General features: G+C 39.9%; 1 protein-coding gene and 1 pseudogene across 1 annotated transcript in view; one reads left to right on the top strand and one right to left on the bottom strand.

The window, feature by feature from the left end:
• Window positions 1-22,737, top strand: part of Cfap299 (cilia and flagella associated protein 299) — a 484,124-nt gene that overhangs the window by 54,670 nt on the left and 406,717 nt on the right. The gene's annotated exons all lie outside the window — the stretch shown is intronic.
• LOC127232258 (voltage-dependent anion-selective channel protein 1-like) lies at window positions 3,464-4,445 on the bottom strand (annotated as a pseudogene).

Genomic DNA, 22,737 nt, shown 5'->3' with positions numbered 1-22,737 from the left:
GCACACACGTGAGCATGTCTGTTGGTGTCATCCTTGTTAAGCTCATGTTCTTCTTTCCATGGAAAACCTGTCCTGTTATATTAAAAAAAAAAATGCTCTTTAACAAATGGTGCCCAGTGCCGGCATAACTGGATATTAATGTGTAGAAGATTGCAAATAGATGCACATTATCGCCATGCACAAAACTCAAATCCAAGAGGATCAAGGACCGCAACATAAACCCAGCTACACCCAATGTGCTGTGGGGATGGGTTCTGTAAAACAAGAGTTTGGCTCCCCCGTGTTTCTTTCTTGGGCTGTCCTTGCCCCTCTACCATGAGATGATGTTGCAGCAAAGTCCTTGCCATTCGCCACTCTCTCATCTTGGACTTCATACACTCCAGAATGGTGAGACAATAGTTTTGTCTTTTGTAAATGTCTTTCCCCTTCTTTCAGAGAAATACAATACATAGTAACTGCCGTGGACACCTAGAATGTGTTGGTATGGGAAGGAATGTTTTCTTTTTCCTTTGTGCATAACTAAAAACAAAAAGAGGGTGGGGGAATGTACCCTCATTTCAATAGGTATAGGATTGAAATAGGTCTGGAGAGGTTTCAAAGGAAACTAAATTCTAAAGTAAAGCACCTATAAAGATGGCATAAAGGAAGTTGCTAACTTCTCTAACTGACAGATACGTTTATATAGCAGAATTATGGAAGCTGAACAGTGTCTGGGTAATACCACGCTCCTGTCCTTGTGCAACAGATTTCTAAATTTAAAAAAAGTGCAAATGAATGAACTGGCATACAGAGTGAGGAACAGAAAAGACATGGAGATTCTTTTTTATTTTTTTTTTTAGTAAATTTTTATTTACATTGAAAACAATTTTATTTTACATACCAAGCCCGGTTCCCCCTCCCTCCTACTCTCCCATACCTCCACCAACCCCTCCATCCCAATCCCCCCATATACACCCCAGGGAGGGTGAGGCTTTCCATGGGGGATCTTCAAAGTCTGTCATATCATTTGGAGCAGGGCCTAGACCCTCCCCCATGTGTCTAGGCTTAGAGAGTATCCCTCTTTGTGGAATGGGCTCCCAAAGTCCCTTCATATATTAGGGATAAATACTGATCCACTGCCAGAGACCCCATAGACTTCCCAGTCCTAACAGACACCCACGTTCAGGGGGCCTGGTTCATTCCTATGCTGCTTCCCAGCTGTCAGACTGGTGTCCATGAGCTCCCCCTTGCTCAGGTCAGCTGTTTCCATGGGTTTCCCAGCCTGGTCTTGACCCCTTTTCTCATCAATTCTCCCTCTCTGTAACTGGATTCCAGGAGTTTGACACTGTGATTCTTTACTGAATCAGTGTCACTATTATGTAATACATACACATTGAATTTGAGTCTGGAGTTAGTGTGCTTTTCTGTCCTCTTTTGGACTGTTCTTAGTACTCTGGGTTAGTCTAATATCTGGTGTGTGTGGTGTAGTTTTCATCAGTGACTGGGTTTTAAGTGTTGCTTGGTATTTCTAGTTATTAGCCATCTTGTTACCTTATGAACTCCTTAACTCACAGTCTCTCCTGTGGTTTTTTTTTTTTTTTTTTTTTACACTATATCCCAAGTACAACGTCTTACTGACAGTAGGCTGTCAGCACATATGTGGAAAGAACAACAGATGCTTAGTATATGACACTGAATTGTAAGCCATCACTGTGTAACCAACAACATGGACACACCCTTAGTTCTTAGTGCTGCTGTTAATCATTTCTTTAATTGGGGATGATAAACATATTCCCCTTACCACATTTTAGTACACAAGGCTTCTTAGACTAAAAGTTGCTTTGGAGTTGTCTTCATGAAATCCAGCATTATTTTCACTCCCTTTTCTTGGAGAAAGACTGATTCAGGTTTCTGTGAGAATAATGTTTAGTGTTGTTTTTATGTTCCATTATCTGCCCTCAGTCCTTTCACTTGGAGTCTTTGCAAGCGCAGGTGTACAAATAGACTTGTTTTCACTGAAGAGAACCTTGCCCTTTGCAAGGCTCTGCACAGTTGTGCTCTGCACCTGCAGCAATAAAATTCAAGAGAGATAATGCACTGAATTTTAATCACTTGTTGCCTTGTTACACATTCACTATTTAAAACTATTTCCTTTATTGTGCAGTGGTTAGTAAGAAGGGGCGGTGTTGCTAGTTAAGCCACTGGCTCAGGGAGTGATTTTACACCAGGGAATGATTGGAGTCTTCCTGTAAAAATAGAGTCTTCCGTTGATGTGAAAAAGTCTGGTAAACAGGCTGGATGATGACTGACATCATCAGAAACGCTTCAGATGTGTGGATATGCATGTAAGTGTGGAGGCCCTTGGGATTTTGTCCAATTACACAAAAGGAAGGGATCATTTAGTCATTAGCCAAGGACACTGGTCACTTCTTCATGCTTAGTTACATTGGACAACAAAGACAGCTTAATGAGCTTAATGTGGAGATTTCAGCTTGCTTGCTTTTAATTCTATTTGATTTTCATAAAGCACAAGCATGTAAAAGCAATTAATGGAAAAAGAGACCACAAATTTTCAAAGAGAGCAAGGAAGTTTATATATGGGAAAGTATAAAGAGAGGAAAGAGATGGGAGGAATGATGTCTTAGGGTTACTTTTTTTTTTGAGGTTTCAATATTTTATTCAAGTTTTATTTTAAGTGATGTTAATTATAGCATTTGAAGGGGAGGAGCTAATTCCACACAAAATGGAAGACTCTATAATGTGCCCATTAAACTGCTAAAAAATAGAGTGGTGAGGCTGTAACAGAGGTCGCTTTATATCCCTAGTGTTGTCGTGGTGTGACCACAATCACCCACCCAGCTTAAAGCTGGAGATCCTGGAAGCTGCTTCATGCTCTGGTGTAATGGCCAAAAAAAAAAAAAAAAAAAAAAAAAAAAAAAAAAAAAGAAAAAGAAAAAGAAAAAGAGAGAGAGAGGGGGGAGTGGGAGAGAGAGGAGAGAGAGGAGAGAGAGTGAAAAATAAAGGAAAAGAAACCACATCACAAGGAAGAATTAAGTCCTGAATGACTGGCTCTATCATGCCAACCCTCTCCACCCTAAAATGGCACAAAGGTAATAATAGCTAATCAGAAGTATTTTTGGTGTAAAACAAGAAACTGATGAGCTAGGATGGGAACAGGGCATGGAGATCTGTCTTAAAAAGTAAGTGCCTTTCACACAAGTATGTACATGCTTCTCAGCAGTTAGGATTAGGGCACCAAGGTTCAATGCTCAGGAAGTCACAATTTCACCTGTGGACAGATTTATAAAGGGCCCGCACATTCCCAGCTTCTGCTTGCAGCTTGACATATCTGGAGTGGCTACTCCCCCAACCCATGTCTACAGCTAAAAGGACCTTTTAGGAAAATGGGATTTCTGCTGTACCTCTGAAATGGTAAACACTGTAAAGTCAAGTCATCCTTAGACTGAACATCTAAATGTGGCATTTATCAATTCTCGCATCCCCAACATACAACATTAAAAGGTACCCTAAATTCTGAAGGTAGCTATACTGCAAAATAGTTTAAAATTAATGATTGTACAATATTCATTTATGCTTGAAATTCCAGTCCTAGACCAAGCATGTGGCCACCTGCATTGACGTTTTTGCCATCCAGCAGAGCTGACAGCGTCAGTTTGATACCTGGTTTTAGTGTCTGAGTGTACCCCAAACCAATCAGGCTAGAGTTGTTCACTTTGGCCAAAAAGCAGGCATCAGGACCGACCTGATGCTTGGCTGCTATTCCAAAGCGAATGTTACTGTTTCCTGCTGTCCAGGCAAGATTGACAGCAGTCTCCAGCTTCTTGTTCACCTTTTGGCAAATGGAGCCACCAAACTCCATTGTTCACATTAGTATGAAGCTGGAACTCATCCGTCTTGTAGCCAATTGCAAAATTGCTCTGGGCCACTCGGGACTTTGAGGTCTCAAAATTCATCTGGTAGCCAGCCAGCCCTCATAGCCAAGCACCAGAGCGCCTCGGATCAAAGCCCCAGCGATGTCAAAGTCCACGTCACAGCCCAGGTTGATATGCTTCCTTTTGTACCCTGTCTTGATTTTAGCATCCTCCCCCCCGCCCCAGTGTTAGGTGAGAAGGATGAGTCAAAGGTCAGCTTAAGTCCACGAGTGAGCTGGTCTTCCACAGTAATCTCAGTACCCAGGCTGTTGTCTGTGTTCCACTTCTCTGTAAACGTCAGCCCATACTCGGGCCATCTGTATTTGGTTTCCAGGCTGCCGGTCACTTTGGTGGTCTCTGTTTTGGTGGTCTCTGTGTTGGCGAGCCTGAGCTGGTAAATTCCAATCCATTCTCAGACTTCGTTTTCAAATCAAGTTTTATTAACCCAAATCCGTAGCCTTTGGTGAAAACATCCCTGGCAGACTTGCCAAGATCAGCATATGTGGGAGGCACAGCCATCTTCTCAGAGGCAGTGACAAGGAGGGGGAGGGGAGGGGGAGTAACAGCAACTACGGCGGGGGCTGCGGCGAGGAGCTTAGGGTTACTCTTGCTTTGATGACATACCATGTCCAAAGCAAGATGGTAGGAAAGGGTTTATTTGGCTTACACTCCCACATAGTGCATCGCTGTAGGGAGTCAGGACAGGAACTTATATAGGGTTGTGAAGTGGAGGCAGGAGTTGATGCAGTGGTGAGGGGTGCTGCTCCCTATGGCTTGCTGAGTCTGGTTTCTTATACAACCCAGAGCCATCAGTCTAGTGTTGGCATCACCTACAATGTTATGGGCCCTCCATCACCAATCAGTAATTAGACCCCACAGGTCTGCCTACTGACTGACCTTATGGATGCATTTTGTCAACTGAGGGCCCATCCTCTCCTAGCCAACATAAGTGATTATAATTATATTATAATTTCAAAATAAAAGGAAAAAAATCTAAAACCCCAAAAATGTAATGTGTATATAATTGCTGTTAATCTATGCCTTATGGGTATTAGAATTTAAAATGATATGCCAGAAATTCACAGTCCAAGGAAGTTTAGTTAGCTTATGTGTGGAGAGACAAATTTTTGAATCTGTAAGAAGTTTATTAACTACCCTTACTGATGTTAGATGCAATTTTCACTTGATGAAGCCAGAAATTTCAAGATGTATGAAACAGGTAGAAAGAAGCATTTCTGCCTTTGCATGGATAGAGCAGAAAAACTGAAAGTCCCTGGCAGCAGCTTAGATAAAAGAGAGGTATGAACTTGGCTTTAGCCCTTTATTCTGCGTCTGTAAGCTTGGAACATTGCTTTCTGTGCTTAGAGGGCCTTGTTTCTTTGGTTTCCTCCTTGCCCTCCGGCTCCTACACCCTTTCTACCTCCTCTTTTGCAGGGTTTCCTGAGCCATAAAGGGGAAGGGGTTTGGAGGAGACACTTCCTTTAGGGCTGAGTGTTCTGAGGTCCTCACTGTCTGCCTATTGTCTGGCTGGAAGTCTCTGTATTTGTTCCCATCTGCTGCAGGAGGAAGCTTCTCTGCACTGATCTATGGATCGAGAAGAATATCCTTTGGAGTCATTTTATTGCTACCTTCCTTTATTAGAGTAGTAGTATTTGGTTTTTCACTAGTTCCTTGGGCTGTATATCTCAGGGTTTTAGTCATACAAGCAGTGTTGGGAATGAGCTCCATCTCACGGAGTGGGCCTTCAGTCAAATTAGATATTGGTTGGCTTCGCCCACAAGCTTTGGGCCACCCGTTTGCTTTAGAGTATCATGCAGGCAGGTAGACTGAAGAGTTTGTATCTGGGTTGGTGTTTTTATTTCTCCTTTGGTAGGGTGCAGAGTACCTTCCAGTACTAAGAACACTAGCCCATAATATGAAGGCAAGTAGGTAGGCAGCACCTCAACTTCTCTGTGTTTAATATTTTGTGTAAATGTTTTCTTCAGCAACAGGCCTTGCCATCAGTTTGTGGAGAGCATCCTATAGCCTCAGCAGCACCTTGGGTCATTTAGGGGCTCCCATGGGACTCCTTTGGCTAAGAACTTGCTTATATTTAATTCATACCCAATACTGGAATCTTCATTTGGTGACAAGAGATGTCCAGTTGGAGCTCTGTCTTGCCCCATTATTTGATTATTTGATGATTTTCTTTAGATTGCCTCATATGTGTGTATATTTTAGGAAGTTTGTACTGTATTAGGCTTCTATATTATCCCTCAAAAGGTCCTTGATATTAGTTATCTCTGTCCATATTTCCTCTCTCAACCTCAACTTCTCCCCTTCTCCCCTCCTGATTTTCTTGTTCCAGTCCTCCCATCCACCCCCAGTCCATCCAGAAATATTCTATTTCCCTTTCCTAAGGAGATCTGTTTATCTCTTACTATATACCCGACTTCTGTGGTCCTGTGAATTGTAGTTTGCTTATCATTGATTTAATAGTTAGTGCATATAAGTGAATACATGCTATCTTTGTTGTTCTGGATCTGGGGGAAGACAGTAAAGATCTGTAGATGGCCTACCGGCTTGGCTTCCTTGACATACTTGCTTTTCTGGCAGGACTGGCCAAGAAACTCCTGCTGGTGTTGGGAAAGAGACAGTGGATGAGTGGGGAAGATGGTTGGAAAAATTTGCATGATATCCTGGATATGGGGGCAGAGAGGAAGAGAAGGCTTCCACAGGTGGTATGCTGTAGAACTGGGAGTAAGAATGGAGGATTGGATTTGGAGGAGAGGACAGAGGGGTGAAGATGTATCACAGTTTAGTAAGGATCAGGATAAACAATTAGGCCGAACAGATGTTTATTCAGGGAGAAATAACTCACAACATAGACAGGTGAACACCAACAGTTTCCTGCTTCCAAGAATTCCTCCTGAAGTCCTGCTGTCCCCATGTGGCTTTCCAGAGAGCGCTTTCCCCTGGCTCCACCCACCAATGAATGTGGTCAGTGCCACAGAAGGAAACAAAGTGAATATCCCACTACAATTCCCTTTTTAGTCTAAAGAAAAGATATTTAGGATTTTTACAAATCTATACAAAACAGTGAATAACAGGGGTGCCCTAAGAAAAGGAAAATCGAGAACAAAACAACCTACATATCTAGTCCTAGGATGAAGGCATAATGGAGTTTACAATAGAGTTGTCCTAAACTGAAAAACTTAAGTCTAATACCTAATATATCTAACTAGAAAGAGAGAATAATAGCTGTGATAGTTTAATCTCCAACCTCATCAAGACCTGAGAAGGAAAATAACGATACTAGGGTAGACAGGAAGTGTGGATGGGCAACTTACAAAAGGTGCAGCGAGGACAGAAACAGCAGGCTACCTGGACAGTCACCCAAGATCTCACAGCAACATTGGTACACCCAGTTTTGGTTAAGGCCAAGAGTACTTGACAGACTACAACAACAGCAGGGAGGTAGAAAGGCTGTCTTACCCTGACTTGGCAAGGTTCAGCAGTCTTCTATATTTGTCTCCTGCAAGCACATAGGACCGCATGTCCAAATCAGTGGTTAAGGTGGGGGCAGTTCTTTGCCCAAGAGGCCATTAGCAGAAGCAAGGATGAACTTCAGAAGGAGCAACAACAGTGAGCAATGTATTTTCGGGAAAGTGCACGGTGCTGTCAGGAGCAATAGTGTCTTATGTCAACAGAGTACTAATATTAAAACATTTAAATGCCATGTTTTGGATGTCTATGAAGTGATTAAAGATTAAGCATCTATGTCTGACTAATCTCATAGGTAAAAGGAAACATGAGTGAAGATAATCTGTACTACTCAGGAACTTAGCTAAAAAACTGAATGAAACTTCCCTGAGTAAAGCAGGGACAAATACCTAAACAATATAACTATGTACATATACATATATATAAATCCCTAAAATAGAGGTAGAGTAGAAATGTCTAGACAAGAGGTAGAACTATAAAGGGCAGCATGATAAATATCCCAAATTGTATCAATATACAAATGTCTTGAACATAAGTAAACGTATACACACATAGAATATGGTAAGAATAATGTATATAAAACATCATAAGTGGAAAGATTTCACACAATATAACACAATACAATATACCATTCTTCCAGGAAGGTAATATAAACTTAATTTTACGTAGCTTATCACAAATAAGAATATATAACAATGTAAGCTGTACAATACTATTACCTCACTCTTACTCAATACTTCACAAGAAGACAGGCTAATTTACCTATATCCCATCTAAACCATATTTTCCCCAACCATATCCTATTCCTGTCTAAAAGATAAACCAGAGTCTAAGCATCACCTTCCATACCCACTCCTAAGTAACTAAAACCAACCCAAAGAAGATGAATATTATCCCCAAATTCCAAGAGTAGGGAAAGGGGGCATCATTATCTTAAGGTTACTTCCCGCTGAAATGGGACAATGATTGCTCCATGGGATCCTGTGGGAAGAAAATTTTTAGCAACCAACTTTCTCAACAGAACTGGCTGTGACATATGTAGCTAGTCACTGTGTGGCAGAAAATGCTTGACTGCAGTTCGATTTGAAACTCTGGCCAGGGTGTAATGAGAAGGTGCACCATTACAGCTAGCTATTCATGAGTTGTCTTGAGCAAAACAGTCTTAAACCGGTTTTAGGGTGATTGTAGTCCAGATGCATCAGGTTGAGTCAAGTGGAAATGGCGACATAGGGCCCCATCTTCTTCCTGGAGAGTTCAAAGATTGCTGTTAAGAATTTTAAGCATTCCTTGTGGAAAACTTAAACATAAATATTACAGTAAATTTTTTTTTAAATTTTTAAGGTATGCATTAGGGAAAGGCAACAGTAAGCATTAAAATGTATATGTGAAAATTAGGATTTCAGAGAGAAAAATGCATATAAGTGAATGAGTCCCCAGATTTTGTTTTCTTCTACCTTACACCAATTGGCTTCTTGATTTAAGGCAGAAACCATGAATTTAATCTTAACAACATGCTTGAATTTAGAGAAGGAAAGGCAAATCCAACTCCAAAGCCAGCATTTGTTTACATGAATTGGGACTGCAGGAATACTAGATAGTAAAGAGAAATAGATTTCTGTATAGAAATAGTTTATTAGAATTAAATATTTTTACCATAAATCAGATTCCTCTTCATTAAGTGATTGTATCTGGAGAGCTGTCTTCTCTCTGTAGGTAACTACATGTTCAGTGTCTTTTGGCTGTTTGAAGATAGGTTTTCTCTGTTTTTCTGTAAGAATAAGAACAGAACACTTCCCCTACTTTTGAGAGGTCTCCGCACATCTCATGGGACCTAATGTGTTGGATGACTTGTCATTTCTCTTCTTTAAGATGTTTCTCTTGTTCAACTCAGATCTTGCTTAACTTAGATGGTATCCATAGTTTTTCTTCTCCTGTAGATACAAATGTGAATCCCCTACCCCACCATAACACATATCCTGATTTCCATTCTGAGGTCAATACATCCTTGAGGCACACTGGCTGATTTAGTTCAGAAGTTTTTTCTATTGTCCAGTTTGCAGCTGTTTTTCCTTTTTCATCAGAATTAAAAAAGTTTAATGTTAAAAGAGCATTATGTAATCTGTGTTTGGGTGTCTTGGTTCCTCCTGCCTCTTTATGGAGCATTTCTTTTAATGTACGATTGGATCTCTCAACTACTGCTTGTCCTGTAGGATTTTGTGGTATACCCATTATGTGCTTTATGTTATAATACTCAAAAAAACTGTTTCAATTTGCTGGAGACATATGCTGGAGCATTGTCAGTTTTTATTTATACAGGTATGCCCATAATGACATAACAGAATCAGCCTTTTCAGAGCTCAGAGCAGTAGCCCATTGAAACCCTGAAAATGTGTCTATAGTATGATGCCCATATTTTAATTTTCCAAATTCTGCAAAGTGAAACACATCCATTTGCCATATTTCATTTCTATTTATACCTTTAGGGTTACTGCCTTTTGTTAAAGAAGTTTGGTTATATAATGAGCAAGTAGGACATTTCCTTACTATTTCCTTGGCTTGTTGCCAAGTGATAGAAAAATCCTTTTTTAAACCTTTGCTGTTCACATGGTGTTTCTTATGAAACTCCGAGGCTTCTAGCGCACTTCCTATTAATAACCGATCAATTTCATCATTGCCTTTTGCTAGAAGACCTGGCAGACCAGTATGGGATCTGATGTGTGTTATATATATAGGATGAGTCCTCTTTTTGATAGTATCTTGTAGCTGCAAATACAGTACAGTTAATTCTGTATCATTAGGAATAAATTCTGCAGTCTCAATGTGTAAGACACTCTCTCTGCATATTGTGAGTCAGTAACTATATTGAGGGGTTCTGTAAAATCCATAAGTACCGTGAGAATGGCATAAAATTCTGTACAGAATTGTAAGGGCTTTGAACCACTTTATTTATTTTTCCTGATTTATGTCCTGCCTTAGCTGATTCGTTTGCATCAGTGTAGAATGTAGGAACTCCAGAAATAGGTGTTTTTCTTACAATGCATGGAAGGATACAAATAGTTTTCTTTATGAATTTGATTCTCTCAGTTTTGGGATAGTTGTTGCTAATCATTCCCAAAAAAATACTGCATGCTCTCTTCCAATATTCATTATCTTTCCATGAGGAAGAAATTTCCTCATTAGGTAAAGGTACTATCATTTCTGCTGGGTCCCTTCTTGTTAGCTGACGAAGTCTTAATTTACCTTTTATAATCAAGTCAAAATCTTTTCTATATATGTTTTTTAGTTTTTTATTCTGTTTATGTGGTAGGAATATCCATTCTACTATGATATCTTCTCTCTGCATCAAAATCCCTGAAGGATATTCTCTAGATGGTAATATAACAAGAATACAGTCTAGGTTTGAAGCCACACGGTCCACATGTGCCTCTAGTATCCTCTTTTCCACCCATTTTAATTCCTTTTCAGCTGCAGCTGATAGTATTCGTGGACTATTCAAGTCCTTGTCTCCTTTTAGGGCCATTTTCAAGGTTTTCAAATCATGCCCTTCTATCCAATAATGGTTTGTAGTTGAGAAATCTCTCCTAGTAATTTTTGAAGATCATTAAGAGCCTGGTAGCGATCTCTTCTGATCTGTACTTTTTTTGGTCTAATTTTCTGTAGACCTATTTTATATCCTAAGTAGTTGATAGACTCTCCTTTTTGTATTTTTTTAGGTGCAATTTGTAATCCCCAGCGAGGTAAAACTTCCTTTACTTTCTCAAACATTTTTTCTAATATTTCTCCTTTAGAGTAAGCTAACAATATATCATTCATGTAATGATAGATTATGGATTGTGGAAGCTGTTTAGGAATTATTTTTAGCGGTTTTTGTACAAAATATTGGCACAAGGTGGGGCTATTTAGCATTCCCTGTGGCAAAACCTTCCATTGATATCTCTTCACTGGTTGAGAATTATTGTAATTAGGTATGGTGAAGGCAAATTTCTCTTTATGTTGTTCTTGTAAAGGTATAGTGAAGAAGCAATCCTTTAAATCAATAACTATAGTAGGCCATTCTTTAGGCATCAAAGAAGGCAAGGGCATTCCAGGCTGTAGAGAGACCATTGGCTGGATAACTTTATTGATGGCTCTCAAGTCTGTAAGCATTCTCCATTTTCCAGATTTCTTTTTGATAACAAATACAAGAGAATTCCAAGGGCTGATTGATTCCTTGATATGTCCAGCATTTAGCTGTTCCTGAACCAGGTTTTCTAAAACCTCTAACTTTTCAGAGTTTATAGGCCATTGTTCTACCCAGACAGGTTCATCTGTTAGCCATTTTATGTGTAGGGCTTTAGGTTCCTCTGTTTGTTCAGCATTTGTATTCTGTTTTTGTACAGCCTGGATATTTGGTGTCTGTCTTGTATAGTACTTTATAATATTTTTTCCACCTTCATGAGGTTGTTTTTGGTTCATATCTAATACTGGAGGAATGTTAATTTGTGCATTCCATTGCTGTAATAGATCATGACCCCATAGGTTTATTGCTATATCAGCCACATATGGTTTCAACCTTCTTCTCTGTCCTTCTGGTCCTATACACTCAATCCATTTCGTGCTCTGTTTTACCTGAGACAGGGTTCCAATTCCTAAGAATTGAACATTTACCTCCTGCAGGGGTCATTTTGCAGGCCAAGATTTATTAGTTATGATAGTTACATCCACCCCTGTGTCCACTATTCCTTTAAACAGTCTGTTATTCATTTTATCAATCTAGGCCTTTGACTATTTATAGAGGTTTGCCAAAATACATGTTTTTTGTTTCCTTCTTTCATGTTTGATTCAACTTCCTTCACTAGTTTATCATCCAGAGCGGTATGAGTTTTTACAATAGGCACACAATTTTCTAATTGTCTTATGGGAGATTGTCCTCCGCTGTAACTGGGAATGTTCTGACCACCTTTGACATGGGGGCCTTCAAGAGGCCCCCCTCCAAGGAGTTTCCCAATGGTAAAGGGTTTCCTTGCTTGTCTCTGGTCGATCTACATTTATTGGTCCAGTGTCAGCCTTTGCCACACTTTCTACATAACCCAGGAAGCCGAGGCCTTCTGTTCGATTCATTCCTGGGAGTGTTATTTCTAGAAATAATTTGCCTATAATTTCTTTTTAGATGTCCTATTTTACCACAGTTAAAACATCTGACATTTTGATATCTTTTCAAACCTTTGGAGATGGCTTCTCCTACTCAAGCTTCTATGTCACCATAGTTAAGACCTCTGTTATCTTGATTCTTCTCCTACCCAAGCTTCAGTGTCACTATAGTTAAGACCTCTGGTAACTTGATGTCTTCTCAGACCTTTAGATATGGCTTCTCCTACCCAAGCTTCAGTCATTATACTCAATGTTGTGTGTATATAGGACCCATTCATCTAAGGGTGCTGATTTGATTTCTAAAGGCCAAAGCACTTGTTTGCACTATGGATTTTCATTCTTATAAGCTAATGATTCTGTGAGTATTCGTCAGCTACCTTTCATTATATTGCCCTAGACAACCTTTCTAGGAATACACTATAGCATTCTCTTGGTCCTTGCCTTATCTTAGTATAGGATTCTATCCTCTTCCCTAGTTCATGAACCTTGTCCCAAGCATTCAAAGCTGCTGTACTGCGTAGAGACAAGGTGTGGTCATCATAGGCAGCTTGAGTTTCTGGGTCAGCATAAAGACCCTCACCAAAAATTTTATCTTGGGGAGCTTTATAACCTTTCTTTAAGCCCTGTATTTCAAGAACTTTTGCTTCCTCTCTCCATAAAGCCCTCCATTCTAATTGAGAGGAGTTTTCAAGGACAGCTGATATTAATTGATCACAATCCTTAGGGTTTACCTTGTTATTTCTTGCCCATGCCTCTATTAATTGCTTCACATATGGTGAGTGCATGCCATAAGAGACTATTGCTTCCTTTATACCTTTTAAATCTTTCAAACATATTGGTTCCCACTGATATGCAATGTCACCTTTTGGGTGTTTTTTCGTTGCTGGTTTTTCACTAATAGATACAGGGAAAACTCCCCTGACCCCAAATGGTGTAGAAATTTTTAAGTCTCTTTCATGCCCTGTTCTCTATAGTTCTTCTTCTGATGTATCAGATTGAAGGTCTTCCAAGGCCTGAAATTTATTCACCATTGTTTCTTTGAGTGTCTGAACTTCTTGAAACATATAACTTTCTAGAGACTTCATTGAATCAGTCAGTCTCTTAATTTCTCCAACTACAAATGATTCCATATTTTTAACATTCTAATCCTTAGATATTACCTGAATGGCATGTAAACTGCCTTCCAGAAACAATGTTCAATCAGCTAGCTTGCCATTATCCTCAGACATGGAACAGATTCTGTCTGCTAGTCTTTCCATCTGATGTTCCAGTTTTTTGACCTTATTAGTAGATTTGTCCAACCAGGAATGAGCTGTTTCTGCTAGCATGTTAATGTATTGCATTGTTTCCATTTTTGTTATTGAGGCATTAGATATGGAACAAATTCCGTTTTCTAGTTGGTCATTTTTATGTTCCATGTCTTACGTTCTACCTGTCAGCTCTCTATTGTCATCTTCAATATTCTGAACCTTTTCCTCTAAGCTTTTTATGTTTTTCATTCTAATTTTAAGGTCTCCATTGTCATTTTCAATATTCTGAACCTTTTTCCCCTAAGGATTCTATATTCTGCGTTCTAACTTTCAGCTGTCCATTGTCATTTTCAATATTCTGAACCTTTTTTTCTAAACATTCTATGCTTTGAGTTCTAATCTTCAGCTTTCCATTATCCTTTTCAATATTCTGAACCTTTTTTTCTAAACATTCTATGTTTTGCGTTCTAATTTTAAACTCTCCATTGTCATTTTCCATATTTTGGATCCTTATTACTAACTCTCTTATGGTTTGTACAAGTTCCTTATTATCTACTCTAATCTCAAACCATTTCTTTAAAAATATCATAATAATGGTGAAACCCATTGCTATTACCAAAAAATGTATATATTGGTTAAGTCATGATTTTCTTCTGTTAACATTCCTTCTATACAAGAATTAAAAGAATTCCTAAAGTCCTGCAATGTAAGATTATATGCCATAGTTATGGGACAATTTATCTCAGATATTATATCAATTTAAATTGTGAAAAATGTTGCAATTATCTTAGGTGTAATTCTGCTGTCCTGGAACTTTGATAGTTTTAGTTGTGATAGTTACACCTGGAGGTGCCCCACCAAATAGTGTCTGGCAGCAGACGATCCTTCTGATCTTGGTCCCTGTAGAATAGCTCTTAACAAACTATGGCAAGCGAAATTTTGTTAGACAAATGAGTAAAAGGAGCCTTGTGGAATTGCTGGGACCACCGGGCTAACTGCGGGAAATGCACAAGCAGGGCAGGGGCCAAGCGGCTCTGTGCGATTGCAAAGTGGGGAAATGGGCAAAAATGAGAAGCAGTGAGTGCCTTCTGAGGGTCGCTGTGGAGGCAATGGAGTTGTAGGGCAGAGGCAAATGTCCCAAAGCTGTGTCATGTCCACCTGGTTAGACAAGGGACCCTGCCTGTTTGGGGATGGTGAGGGAAGGGAGCGGCTTCTGCCTCCTGGGTGAAAAACAGGTCCGGAGAAAATCTGGATCCGGCTTCTGACACCAGATATCATGGTTTAATAAGGATCAGGATAAACAATTAGGCCGGACAGATGTTTATTCAGGGAGAAATAACTCACAACATAGACAGGTGAACACCAACAGGTTCCTGCTTCCAAGAATTCCTCCTGAAGTCCTGCTGTCCCCATGTGGCTTTCCAGAGAGCACTCTCCCATGCCTCCTCCTCTGACTTAGATCCCCATGTCACTTCTGCCCCTGGCTCCAACCCTCAATGGGTGTGGTCAGTGCCATAGAAGGAAACAAAGTGAAAATCCCACTATAAAGATGTGGAGTTTGTCTACCTACTTTCCTCAGATTCTGTATTTTGTAGAAACTGGAGTAGTTATATCAGCTGTTTTATGTATGTGTATAATGGAATGTATTCTCCTTTATTGGGGGGGTGGCTACTGTTCTATTTTTCTTATTTTATATATTGAACCCAGTTCCTTCTCCTTTCCTCCCATGCCCTCCGACCAACCTCACATCCCATCCACAGGGAGGGTGTTCCTTACAGGAGGGGTCAACAAAATCTGTCAAGTCATTTGGAGTAGGGACTAGGTCTTCTCTCCTGTCTCTAAGCTAAGGGAGTATTCCTCCATAGGGAATGTGGTCCCAAAGTCCTTTTGTGCACCAGGGATACATCCTGATCCCACTGTCTGAGGTCCCTTAGACTGCCCAGATCTTCTAACTGAGACCCATTTTCAGGGAGTTTGAGTCAGTCCAATGCTGGATTCCCAGTTATCAGTGTGGGGGCCCATTAGCTCCTCCTTTTTCAGGTCAGCTATCTCTGTGGGTTTCTGTTGCCTGGTCTTGTCCTCCCTCTCTGCATCTGGATTCCAGTTCAGCTCAGCGTTTAGCTGTGGGTGTCTGCTCCTGTTTCCATCAGATACTAGATGAGGGCTCCATGATGGTGGATAAGTTAGTCATCAATCTCATTATCAGGAAAGGGCATTTATGGTAGCCTTTCCACTGTTGCTCAAATTGTTAGTTGGGGTCAGTCTAGGTTCTCTGAACATTTCTCTCGAGCCAGTTTTCTCTTAAAACCTATAATGTCTCCTTTTATGACATATCTCTCTCCCCTTTTTTTTCTCTCATCTACTTCTCCCCTGACTCAATCTTCTTAGTACCATATGCTTTTCTCTCCTCTCCTTCTCTTTCTCCTAGTTCCCACTCCATTCACTACCCACACACCTCCCAATGTGTTCAGGAGATCTTGTTCCTTTCTCCTTCTGTGAGGAACCTTGTATGAATCTTTTAGGTTTCTCCTTGTAACCTAGTTTGTCTGGATGCATGAATTATAGGTTGATGATCCTTTGCTCTGTGTCTAAAATCCACATGTGAGTGAGTACATACCATGTTCCTCTTTTTGTGACTGGGTTACCTCATTCAGGATGGTTTCTTCAAGTTCCATCCATTTGCCTGCCAATTTCAATGTGCAACATCTTCTTTATCCATTCTTCAATTTGAGGGAAATTTAGGTTGCTTCCAGGTTCTTGCTATTACAAATAATGCTGCTATGACCATAGTTGAAAAGATGTCTTTGTTGCATGGAGATGGGTCATTTGGGTATATGCCTAAGAACGAGATTGCTGGGTCCTGTGGTAAATTGGATACATGTTCCCAAGCAATGGCCATATTAACTCTCAAAATGGCTAAGGAAGAGAACTACAGACCAATATCCCTCATGAACATTGATGCAAAAATATTCAATAAAATATTTGCAAATCAAATCTAAGAACACATCACAGAAATCATCCCTGGGTTGCAGGGATGGTTCAACACACAAAAATCTATCAATGTGGTCCACCATATAAAAAAACTGAAAAAAAAAACACATAATCATCTCCACTAGATGCTGAAAAAACCTTTGAAAAAATTCAGCACCCTTTCATGATAAAGGTCTTGGAGAGATCAGGGATAACAGGAATATACTTAAACATAATAAAAGCAATATAAAGTAAACCAACAGCCAACATCAAACTGAATGGAGAGAAGCTTAAGGTGATTCCTCTAAAATCAGGAACAAGACAAGCCTGCCCTCTCTCTCCATATCTCTTCAATATTGTACTTGAAGTTCTAGCTAAAGCAATAAGACAACAAAAGGAGATCAAGGGAATACAGATTGGAAAGGAAGAAGTCAAAATGTCACTATTTGCAGATGATATGATAGTTTACATAAGACACTCAAAAAACTCTTACCAGGGAACTCCTATAGCTGATAAACGTCTTCAGCAAACTAGCATGATACAAGATAAACTCAAAAACATCAGTAGCCCTACTTTTTTCAGACCACAAAGAGACAGAGAAAGAAATCAGAGAAACATCACCCTTTACAATAGCTACAAACAACATAAAGTATCTTGGTGAAACGCTTGCCAAACAAGTAAAAGACCTATATAATAAGAACTTTGTGGCTCTAAAGAAAGAAGATACCAGAAAATGGAAAGCTCCTCCATGCTCTTGGATAGGTAGGATAAACATAGTAAAAATGGCAATCTTGCCCAAAGCAGTCTACAGATACTATGCAATCCCCATTAAAATCCCAGCACAATTTTTCACTCACCTTGAAAGGATTATAATCAACAAAAGAACTAGGATAGCCAAAACAACCCTGAACAATAAAGGAACTTCAGGAGGTACCATAGAGCTATAGTCCTGAAAAGAGCTTGGTAATGGCACAAAAATAGACAGGTAGACCAACGGAATCGAATCGAAAATCCTGATATTAACCCACACACATACAAACACCTGATTTTTGACAAAACAGCTAAAAGTATACAGTGGGAGGAGGAAAGCATCTTCAACAAATGGTACTGGCACAACTGGATGATGGTGTGTTAATGGAAGACTGCAGGTAGACCCATGTCTACTGCCATGCACCAAACTCAAGTCCAAATGGATCAAAGACCTCAACATAATTCCAGCCACACTGAACCTCTTAGAAGAGAAAGTGGGAGGTACCCTTGAACAAATTCGTACAGGAGACTGCTTCTTCTACATAACTCCAATAGCACAGACACTGAGATTCACAATTAATAAATGGGACATCCTCAAACTGAGAAGCTTCTGTAAGGCAAAGGACACAGTTGACAAGGCCAAATGGCAGCCCAAAGACTGGGAAAAGACCTTCACCCATTCTACATCTTACAGAAGGCTGATCTCCAAAATATATAAAGAACTGAAGAAACTAGTCACCAAAACAAATAATCCTATTAAAAATGGGGTACAGAACTGAAGAGAGAATTCTCAATAGAGGAAATCAAAAAGGCTGAAAGACACTTAAGAAAGTGATCAACATCCTTAGCTATCATGGAAATGCAAATCAAAACAACTTTAAGGTACCATCTTACTCCTGCCAGAATGGCTAAAATTAGAAACACCAATGAAAACAATGCTGGAGAGGATGTGGAGAAAGGGGAACACTCCTCCACTGCTGGTGGGAGTGCAAACTTTAGAGCCATTTTGGAATGTATTTTTATGTTAATTTATAAGTGTGCTATCTTATTTTCTGTGTTATATCTATTTAGTTTTTGCTTTTGTTTCTTATATTCTTCCTTTTGTCTTTTAATTTACAGAATTGTTAGTCAGGGTTTCTATGGCTGTGATGAAACACTGTTACTGAAGCAACTAGGGAGGAAATGGTTTATTTGAGTTACACTTCCTCATTTCTGCTCATCTTCAGAGAAAGTCACGTCAGGAACTTAACCAGGACAGGAACCTGAAGGCAGGAGCTGATGCACAGCCATGGAAGGGTGCTGCTTAATGGCTTGCTCCACATGATTTACTGAACTTGTTTTCTTGTAGAACCCAGGACCAGAAGCCCAGGGATAGCACCTCCCACAATGGGCAGGTCCCTCCCCCCCCCCCCAGTCACTAAGAAAATACCTCACAGGCTTGCCTACAACTGAATCTTGTGGAGGCATTTTCTCAACTGAGGCTCATTCTGCTTAGATAACTTGAGCTTATATCAAGCTGACATAAAATTATCCAGCACACAGAACATTAAATTTTCCAATTGATTAATTTGTTCTTAATGTGTCTATTTCCATAATTTAAATTGTTGCTCCAGCTATTAATTATACATATAATACAAAAGATATCCCTACAAATCCCAATCTCATTAAACGTTGTTTGTCTAATTACTCTTATAACTAGAATGAAGCATGAAAGTTTTAATTCTATTTGACTCTTTTAAAAAAATACAAAACATTTAGGGCCATAGGACATTATAACTTTTATTACAACCCTTAAATATTTAGTTGCTATTGTGTTCCTTCCTTGAAGCATGTTGACTTAAATGCCACTGAGCTGCTATACTTATCCTTTAGCATTACCATAATACTGTAGGAGACTAGCAAATATCTAATTGTTCCCATTACTTATCGGGCCGGAATGGAAGACTGGAGTTAGTTCTCTGGGGATCAGAGCAGTATTTTAATTCCTTTGTTCAGTCATTTTTCTTAACCTTTCTCCTTTTTGTCCTAGTTATAGTAATCCAGAAGAAAGTTAGCATTGTTATTAATTGAAGTTCAAAATGTGTTCCAACAGTCAATAATTGTTTTTGTTTGTTTGTTTAGACAAGAATTTTCCTCTGTATCCCAGGATGACCTCTCAAACTCACAATGTGTCTGGGACAAATAAGAGAAAATAATCCCATGGGGAATAATTGTAACAATATGCCACTTTTTCAGGTCTTTTGTGGCCCTGTAAGGTGTGGTTTGAATTGGTTATGCTCCTTTCTCAGCAGACCTATTTCTGCTGAACCCACATGGTTTTGTTGTTGTTCATGGCCTTGTGCTGCTTCCCATAATTCTTCTAGGTAATGGAGAAGCAGCACTGTTCATATTGGAACATCAAAACTCACATTTTCTTGTAATTTATTTTTATTTTACACATCGTCCCAGTTCCCCCTCCCTTCCTCACTCCCTCACAACCTTCCTCCCTACTTCTTTCTCTCCCACCCTCTTTTCCTCATTCCCACCCTCCCATGCCCCCCAACCATTCTCTCCCACCCCCACTCCACATGTAGGGTGATGTCTTCCAGGAGGGGATGTGTAAATCTGTCAAGTCATTTGGAGTAGGGACTAGGCCTTCCCTCCTGCATCTATGTTAAGGGAGTAGCCATCCATGGGGAATGTGTCCTTTTGTGCACCAGGGATACATCCTGGTTCCACTGTGAGAGGTCCCTTAGACTGCCCAGGCCTTCTAACTCAGACCCATGTTCAGGAGGTCTGAGTCAGTCCAATGCTAGATTCCAAGCTATGAGTCTTGGGGGTCCATGAGCTCCCCCTTGTTCAGGTCAGCTGTCTCTGGGTGGTTCTGTCCTCCCTCTCTGCATCTGGATTCCAGTTCAGCTCAGAGTTTAGCTGTGGGTGTCTGCTTCTGTTTCCATCAGGTACTAGATAAGGGCTCTATGATGGTGGATAAGTTAGTCATCAATCTCATTATCAGGGAAAGGCATTTATGATAGCCTTTCCACTGTTGCTCAAATTGTTAGTTGGGGTCAGTCTAGGTTCTCTGGACATTTCTCTAGAGTCAGTTTTCTCTTCAAACCTATAATGGCTCCCTCTCTTATGGTCTCTCTCTTCTCTTGTCTATTCCTCCCTTGAATCAATCTTCCTAGTCTCATATGCTTTCCTCTCCTCCCCTTCTCATTTTCCTATCTTTCTCCTAGTTTCCTTTCCACTCACTGCCACCCCCACTCCCAATATGCTCAGGAGATCTTGTCCCTTTCCCTTTCTGTGAGGGACCTTATATGAAAATCTTAGAATCCTCCTTGTGTCCTAGTTCTCTGGCAGTGTGAATTATAGGCTGGTGATACTTTGCTCTGTGTCTAAAATCCATATATGAGTGAGTACATACCATGTTCCCCTTTTTGTGATGGGTTACCTCATTCAGGATGGTTTCAAGTGCCATCCACTTGCCTGCGAATTTCTAGATTACATTATTTTTTTCTGCTGAGTACTATTCCATTGTGTAGATATGCCACATCTTCTTTATCCATTCTTCAGTTGAGGGGCATCTAGGTTGCTTCCAGGTTCTTGCTATTAAAAATAATACTGCTATGGACATAGTTGAACCAATGTCTTTGTTGCATGGAGGTGTTTCATTTGTGTATATGCCTAAGAGAAGGATTGCCGGGTCCTGTGATAGACTGATTATCATTTTCCTGAGGAACCATCATACTGATGTCCAAAATGGCTGTACAAATTTGCACTCCCACCAGCAGTGGAGGAGTGTTCCCCTTTCTCCACATCCTCTCCAGCATAAGTTGTCACTGGCGTTTCTAATTTTAGCCATTCTGGCAGGAGTAAGATTGTATCTCAGAGTTGTTTTGATTTTCATTGTCCTGATAGGTAAGAATGTTGAGCACCTTCTTAAGTGTCTTTTTGGTTTCCTTTATTGAGAATTCTCTCTTCAGTTCTGTACCCCATTTTTTAAAATTGGATTATTTGGTGCTTTGGTGACTAGTGCTTTGGTGACTTGAGTATTTTTTATATATTTTAGAGATCAGTCCTCTGTCAGTTGTAGGATTGGTGAAGAACTTTTCCCAGTCTTTGGACTGCCATTTGGTCTTGTCAATTGTGTCCTTTCCCTTACAGAAGCTTCTCAGTTTGAGGGAGCCCCATTTATTAATTGTGGATCTCAGTGTCTGTGCTATTGGAGTTATGTAGAAGAAGCAGTCTCCTGTACGAATTTGTTCAAGGGTACCTCCCACTTTCTCTTCTAAGAGGTTCAGTGTGGCTGGAATTATGTTGAGGTCTTTGGTCCATTTGGACTTGAGTTTTGTGCATGGCAATAGACATGGGTTTATCTGCAGTCTTCTACTCACCATCATCCAGTTGTGCCAGTACCATTTGTTGAAGATGCTTTCCTACTCCCATTGTATGCTTTTAGCTGTTTTGTCAAAAATCAGGTGTTTGTATGTGTGTGGGTTAATATCAGGATTTTCGATTCCATCCCATTGGTCTACCTGTCTATTTACATGCCAATACCAAGCTCTTTTCAGGACTACAGCTCTGTAGTAGAGCTTGAAGTTAGGGATGGTGATGCCTCATGCAGTTCTTTTATTGTTCAGGGTTGTTTTGGCAATCCTGGTTCTTTTATTGATTATAATCCTTTCAAGGTGAGTGAAAAATTGTGCTGGGATTTTAATGGGGATTGCATAGTATCTGTAGACTGCTTTGGGCAAGATTGCCATTTTTACTATGTTTATCCTACCTATCCAAGATCATGGGAGAGCTTTCCATTTTCTGGTATCTTCTTTAATTTCTTTCTTTAAAGACAGAAAGTTCTTATTATATAGGTCTTTCAATTGTTTGGTTAGGCTTACCCCAAGACACTTTATGTTGTTTGTGGCTATTGTAAAGGGTGAATTCTTTCTCAGCCCCTTTGTCATCTGTATATAGTAGGGCTACTGATGTTTTTGAGTTTATCTTGTATCATGCTAGTTTGCTGAAGGTGTTTCTCAGCTATAGGAGTTCCCTGGTAGAGTTTTTTGGGTGTCTTATGTAAACTATCATATCATCTGCAAATAGTGACAGCTTGACTTCTTCCTTTCCAATTTCTATTCTCTTGATCTCCTTTTGTTGTCTTATTGCTTTAGCTAGAACTTCAAGTACGATATTGAAGAGATATGGAGAGAGAGGGCAGTGTTGTCTTGTTCCTGATTTTAGAGGAATCACCTTAAGCATCTCTC

Source organism: Phodopus roborovskii, unplaced genomic scaffold (assembly GCF_943737965.1).
Source record: "Phodopus roborovskii unplaced genomic scaffold, PHOROB, whole genome shotgun sequence".
Lineage (NCBI taxonomy): Eukaryota > Metazoa > Chordata > Mammalia > Rodentia > Cricetidae > Phodopus > Phodopus roborovskii.
This window is presented reverse-complemented; position numbering and strand designations above follow the sequence as displayed.